The following is a 6,143-nucleotide window of genomic DNA, read 5'->3' on the forward strand; positions in this document are numbered from 1 at the left end:
TTTTTATAGCCCTATTGAATTTCGAGCAAATTTTCTAATAAAATAAATGAGCTGTGCGGGTTTGAATAACTGGGCATGAGCTTACTGACCAAGCATTCAATGAAAAATAAAATGGGAAATTCATAGAATAGCTTATAATATATATATATATATACATTAGCGCACACAAGGGGTGGGTTTTGGGGTTCAAACCCCCCCTAAAGCTAATAACCTCAAATACAAACTGTATCTTAAAGCTAAGAATCCAGCTCTCAAGGAAATTATAAGAAATATTTATTATAATTTCTGTTGCTTGAAAATGCGCTTTGCTTTTGCTGTCAATTTCATGAGGAAATGAATATACGAGCATTTTTTCTTGAGAGCTGCAAACTGATTTTAGAAATTTTGGTAGACAATTTCTTTTCCATTTCTCGTCCGTCGTTTTATATGAATTTTTCTTGAGAGTTCAGTTAATTTTTTCGGTATTCGAAATATTAAAAAAATTTAGAAATCGTGAAAAATCACCATTTTTATCGAAAGCCAAAAACCAGAAATCGAAAAAAGGAACATAAAAGAGCAAAAATTCATGGAATCAATAAATTTATTTTTACTGAGTCTTTTTTAATATTTTTTATTAGGTACTTTTGAAAGTTGAGCGCATCTTGAGTTTATAGAACTTTTTATTAAAAAAAGTAGTTTTTAAGGAAAGAACACCGCCGACTTCAATTCTTATATTCAAATTTAGGGGTACCGTTAATTTTTTCATGATCCAATCATCGGATCTCTAAACGGGCCGAACCTTGAGGTACCATCTTTCTACAAAAAAATTATTATTGAAATCGGTTCACGTGGTCCAAAGTTACGTATTCCGGCGAATTGATAACCTCCCCTTTTTTTAAAGTCGGTTAAAAGTGTTTGAGTTCTGTTAATCTTATGTAAGTAAAGTGCAGTTTATGAATTTTAAAACGCTTATTTATTTATTACATACTGTACATAAAACTTGCATAAATATATTTTAAAGAGCGTATTATCTGAAGAAAATTTTCAGTATTTTCCGGTGATATATCTTCAGAAATATTTTATGCCCCCCCCCCCCCTAAAATATATTCCTGGGTGCGCCCCTGTATATATACATATGTATATATATCTTATACGCTTGCTGCTTGTTTGTTTAACAGAAAAGGCTTTTAACTTTATGTTTTTTATTTCCTTTTATTCGAAAATTTTTAATTAGTCAGCCATAAAGTATATATTCATTCGAGGCGATAATAACAGCGGCAGCAACAACCTCATAAACCCATTCAAAATGCGAATCAATTATGCAAATTTGTATAGAGTTGAAAGCAAGCAAGCGCACGTGCGAAGCGAGAAAAAAATTAATGCTTAAATAGTACTATACATATGTATGTAAACTAAGAAATGTTTGACACTAGCTTGGTGATATTTTTCTAAGTTGAATTTTTAGATAATGTGAATAAGAAAAAATACTGTTATGATGAAGTGCGTACTAGCTATTGGGTTGTTTGGTAAACCAAGCACTTCTTAATTGCAAAATTTAGCATTACATCGACTTATTTTCAGTGTATAAATAGGTCACACTGCTAGCGAGTTTCCCGAATCGGCTATGACGAAGAGTGTTTCTTACACAATTTGTTCCTACCCACAGTGCCACCTAAGTGGGCAGAAATCAAAAAAGTCGTTGTCTGTATTGTGAACGTGTTTGGTATTTTTGTAATGGTAATTTATCCACTAAAAATAATTAAAGCGCAATTTCCCTTTTTAACATATTATATGCCACCAACTAGCCACTAAAGTCAACAAATTTTATACTAAGAATTTCATTTTGTATTGATTCGTGTTGTGTTGTGTTGTATTGTATTGTGTTGCGTTGCGTTGTTATGTATTGCTTTGTGTTGTTTTGTATCGTGTTGTGTTGTGATATGTTGTAATGTGTTGTTTTGTGTTGTGTTGTGTTGTGTTGTATTATGTTGTGTTGTATTGTGTTGTGTGGTTTTTTTGTTGTGTTGTGTTATGTTATATTATATTATGTTATGTTGTTCAAGGCATTTGACCTCAATTCACCTCAATCAACTCACCTCGGCTCAGCTCAGCCCACCTCAATTCCCTTTAATTCAAAAGGTTGAATTTCAACACTAATAGGAATAATTAAGGTATTTTAAAAATTATATCATTTTCCTGTTTTACATGCAATTACCCATAATTTAACAGGAGGAAAAAAATGCTAAAGTAAGAATGTTTACTGTTGAATAAATGCCTCAATTTGTATCTTGATGTATGGCTATTTTTCGTAAAAATGCCGAAATTTCACATTCATCATTACTTCATTGCCTTCGTTGGTATACCCAAGCACCACAGCCAATTTCTCTTGGTAGAAATTTTTTTACTTATCAAACTGCAAATAAGCTTGATTGCCTCTATTTATTTACATATATATTTATTTACCAAACTATATAATATACATACATACATTTGAGTTTGTATGTAACTACATATTTGACTGTTTTTGAAGCGTATTAACTTCTTCGCATTAAAAATATTGGAATAAGGCCTATATATCAACATAGCTAAACAAGACATAGCCACAATTGTCCATCGACTCCAACACACACACTTGCCCCTGAACACCATACACTGCCATATATCTACCTTTTCATCAAAACTTGTAAGGTTTTTTTCTTGCTCACTATTATCATTGCGAGTATTTACGAACAAACGAACAACCTAGTCCAAGCAATACATCATATTTAATTCATGCGCATTTCATCAGCATTCCAAAAGCTATTCAAGCCCGCGATGCAGGGCTCAAATTGAGCATACATACGAGCATATGCAAGTACGATGATTGGGAGTGCGGCATGTGTGTGAAGGGGAGAAGCTTGCGCTATGCAACAGCTTCCTGTTTCTTTATGGTGCGTACGTGGTGCTAACTTCACATACACACGCATGACACATACAAACTCCTTGCCTTCATAGCGCCCTGAAATGGCCAACCCAAACATGAGTGATCACTTGGTGAAGGAACGCATGCGTGCAATAGCTCAGTACAAGTACCTTGTATGGTTTGACATTTGAAAGCTTTGTAGCAATGTGGAACGAGTGTGCCGTATGCGTATACTTATATACATATAGGCGTGCACAATTTTACCGCCTCACTGTCTATCTATACAGTCATCCATCCATCCGTCCATCTTTCCATCTGTCTGTACCTCTGTGCGTCTACCCTTCTCTCTATCCAATTCTTGACAATTGCTTCATTTTTCAACAAGTTTGGGACTGAAAGTACTTTGCCGGCTGCTCGGTTGTTGGGCTGCTGTTTTTGCTGTTGCTTTACTGAGGAGGCACAATTGCATAAATGTAATTTAATTCAATCAACTAAAATGTAATGGACAGGAGGGAAAAACAAACACACGAGTACCTATATATCCTTAGTGGATGTTGCCTACAAAGAATGTATCCAATGGACCATAGCGCATTTTTAGTTACAATTTGCTGCTCTTTTTCTTTTTTTTTTGTAAGCTCAACAATCCATTGGCTTTAATGCATTCAAAGTCATCGGTTTGGCATTTAAGGTACTTTCTGAGTAACCAAAATAGGCTCTGTGTTGGAGTAGCGGCTTTGATGGGTGGGGCTTGGTTCACTATACATCTGTATGTAGATACATATGTATGTATGTATATATAGGCAACTTCCCAGCTCTGAGCATTGGGGCATGACAAATGAAATGACAAGCGGTTTAGGCTAAGTCGGCTTGTCCATTTAGTGGTTTGTGTATTTTGGTAGCATTAATGGGTGCGTGCGTGTGCAGTAGACAGTGTATGTATATAAATGCATATGTATGTACTAGGTGAAAGGTCCAGTCAAGTATGTTTTCTAATTTATGGCATACAAATTACAATTTGTTGGCTCGTTTGACAGTTGTGTACCTGCTTTTGACATTTGAGTTACTAAGTATGGCATATTTAATAGATGTACCTGCTTTTGACATTTGAGTTACTAAGTATGGCATATTTAATAGAAAAATAAAGATGATTTGTATTACAATTTGGGTGTAGAACAAATATGGGCACATACAGAGAGTATGTAAATGACAGAGATTTACTAAATTTATAAAACAAATACGCAATGCAGAAATATAATTCTTTAAATAAGTAAATTTTTAATAGATTATATGGTGGAGTTAATACCCGCCACGTAAAATCAATGTTCAGTTATGGGACCAGAGGAATCGCGTTTACGATGTATTACGATTTATGACTATGAACGGAACGGAACCTTAGTAGCGCAAGGCCGCTAGAAATATCATTTTACAGCTGCTGTGAGGCGGCGTGAAAATAAAGTGTATGCTTTCTAGTTCGACTCCTTGTCTAAAAGCTCACTCCCGTAAACGAACGTTATTGCTGCAATCAATCATCTTCGCGCTGCGATGTATAAGGGCGATGAGAGCGGCTCGACGAGTGCCTGGAGGAAATGTACTAGTGTTTCCCCAGCTAACTTTTTTTTTTAATTCCGCTAGGTTACGGTGGACTACGAAGACATATGAATAAGTTAACTATCAAGGGAAATAAGTCAGAACTTTTCCGAACCGAACTGCATCAAACGTTTCATATCGGAAAATTTCTGATTTATTCCCTTTGGTAATTGAGCAGTGTAGAAGAAGTGAGAATGCCGGCCTCTAATATGGAGTAGTTGTTGAGATCAGATCCGATGGAATGCATAATAATCAATCAAAACGTGAATTTTAGATTTTTAGTTAGTTACGACTTTTTGTATTTCAGCGACGATGTGAGATAGGGACTTTCAACATATGTTAAGGTAACTATATACGATATCCTTTAACTATATACGATATAATTTTTTTCGTTTTAAAACAATAAAAACCAAAAATTAATTTAAAAAAAAAAACAGAAAACTTAGTAAGGTTGTAAAAATTAGATGATATTTAAAAAAAAATTTTACCGAAAAATTTAAATTAAATTCAATTTAAAAAGACCGTTTCGGTTTTCAAAACCGAAACCGAAACCGTAACCGTTATCTTGACCTGAAAAGGAACGATACCGAAACCATTTCAATCACAGGTTTCAATCGGTTTCCAGAAATTTACAAAAATAATAAATAAAAATTTCTTTGAAATAAATGATTTATTTAACCAAAATCAGCAACATTTTGCTAAAATTCTTGTTAAGTAGTAAATAAATATCGCAAACATCTGCTGATGACTTTGTTGTTGTGAATCGATAATCGATTAATTATATTTAAGTAGTTTCTTTCACGTACGCAATGCGAGATCCCGCGTGTGCCCAAAATAGCCCAGAAATCATTCCTGTACTCAACAAAATGGGTAATAGAGAGCGAAAATTCGAGCGTATTCGATCGTAAGTGTATTCTTCTTCCTGCCCGAAACAGCCCGGAATTTTTCTCCGAGTAAAAATGGATAAAGTGTCAAAGTACATATCAGCTGTATTGTGTTTACATGTTGCCTGCATTTACTTGGTGCTTTTAAGGAAAAGTTAAGGAAAATGGCCTGTTGATGTATTTTCAATCTATGTACTTAAAATCAAATTTGTGAAACCAAAATTCAATTTCCAAGTGTTTGCATTTAATACCATGTTCTGACCAACAACCAAAACATTTTTCCTTCATTTTCTTTTCATTTACAACCTTTAACTTTCATTCTTATTTTGCTTTGGCCAGGCAATTAACAATAAATCCGAAATGGCGTATTAAAGATGATAAAATATGACTTCCACTTCGATAAATAATCGAAAAAAACTAGTGAAGACACCGATTGGAATGAGTGGAAAGGGAGTTTTCAAGTAGGTTTCAGCGAAAACTGGTTTTCGTTTAACAGATTTTATATGGACGAAAACACAAGTTTCAGGTCGAAAACCAGTTTTAGCAACGAAAACATGTTTCTGATGTCGGTCAGAACATGGTATAAGTGACAAAAACAAGAACAACGTGAATCAGCTGTTTCTCGACTTGTGGGCACGAAATGTGGGTTTTTGCGTTTCCGTACTTCTGAACTTTGTTCCATTTTTGAAAGAAAATGTTTCTCTTATTCTCTAATTACCAAATCCGGTCCGGATTGTTAGGGAAAGAACCTAGTGTTGATGTTATCAGTGAACTGTAATTTTCGATTTTCT

General features: G+C 34.4%; 1 protein-coding gene across 2 annotated transcripts in view; it reads right to left on the reverse strand.

The window, feature by feature from the left end:
• LOC108367701 (protein naked cuticle-like) overlaps window positions 1-6,143 on the reverse strand; it is a 68,382-nt gene that overhangs the window by 43,171 nt on the left and 19,068 nt on the right. The gene's annotated exons all lie outside the window — the stretch shown is intronic.

The sequence above is a fragment of the Rhagoletis zephyria genome, unplaced genomic scaffold (assembly GCF_001687245.7).
Source record: "Rhagoletis zephyria isolate East Lansing unplaced genomic scaffold, Rhagoletis_zephyria_1.1 Rzeph_scaffold_02781, whole genome shotgun sequence".
Lineage (NCBI taxonomy): Eukaryota > Metazoa > Arthropoda > Insecta > Diptera > Tephritidae > Rhagoletis > Rhagoletis zephyria.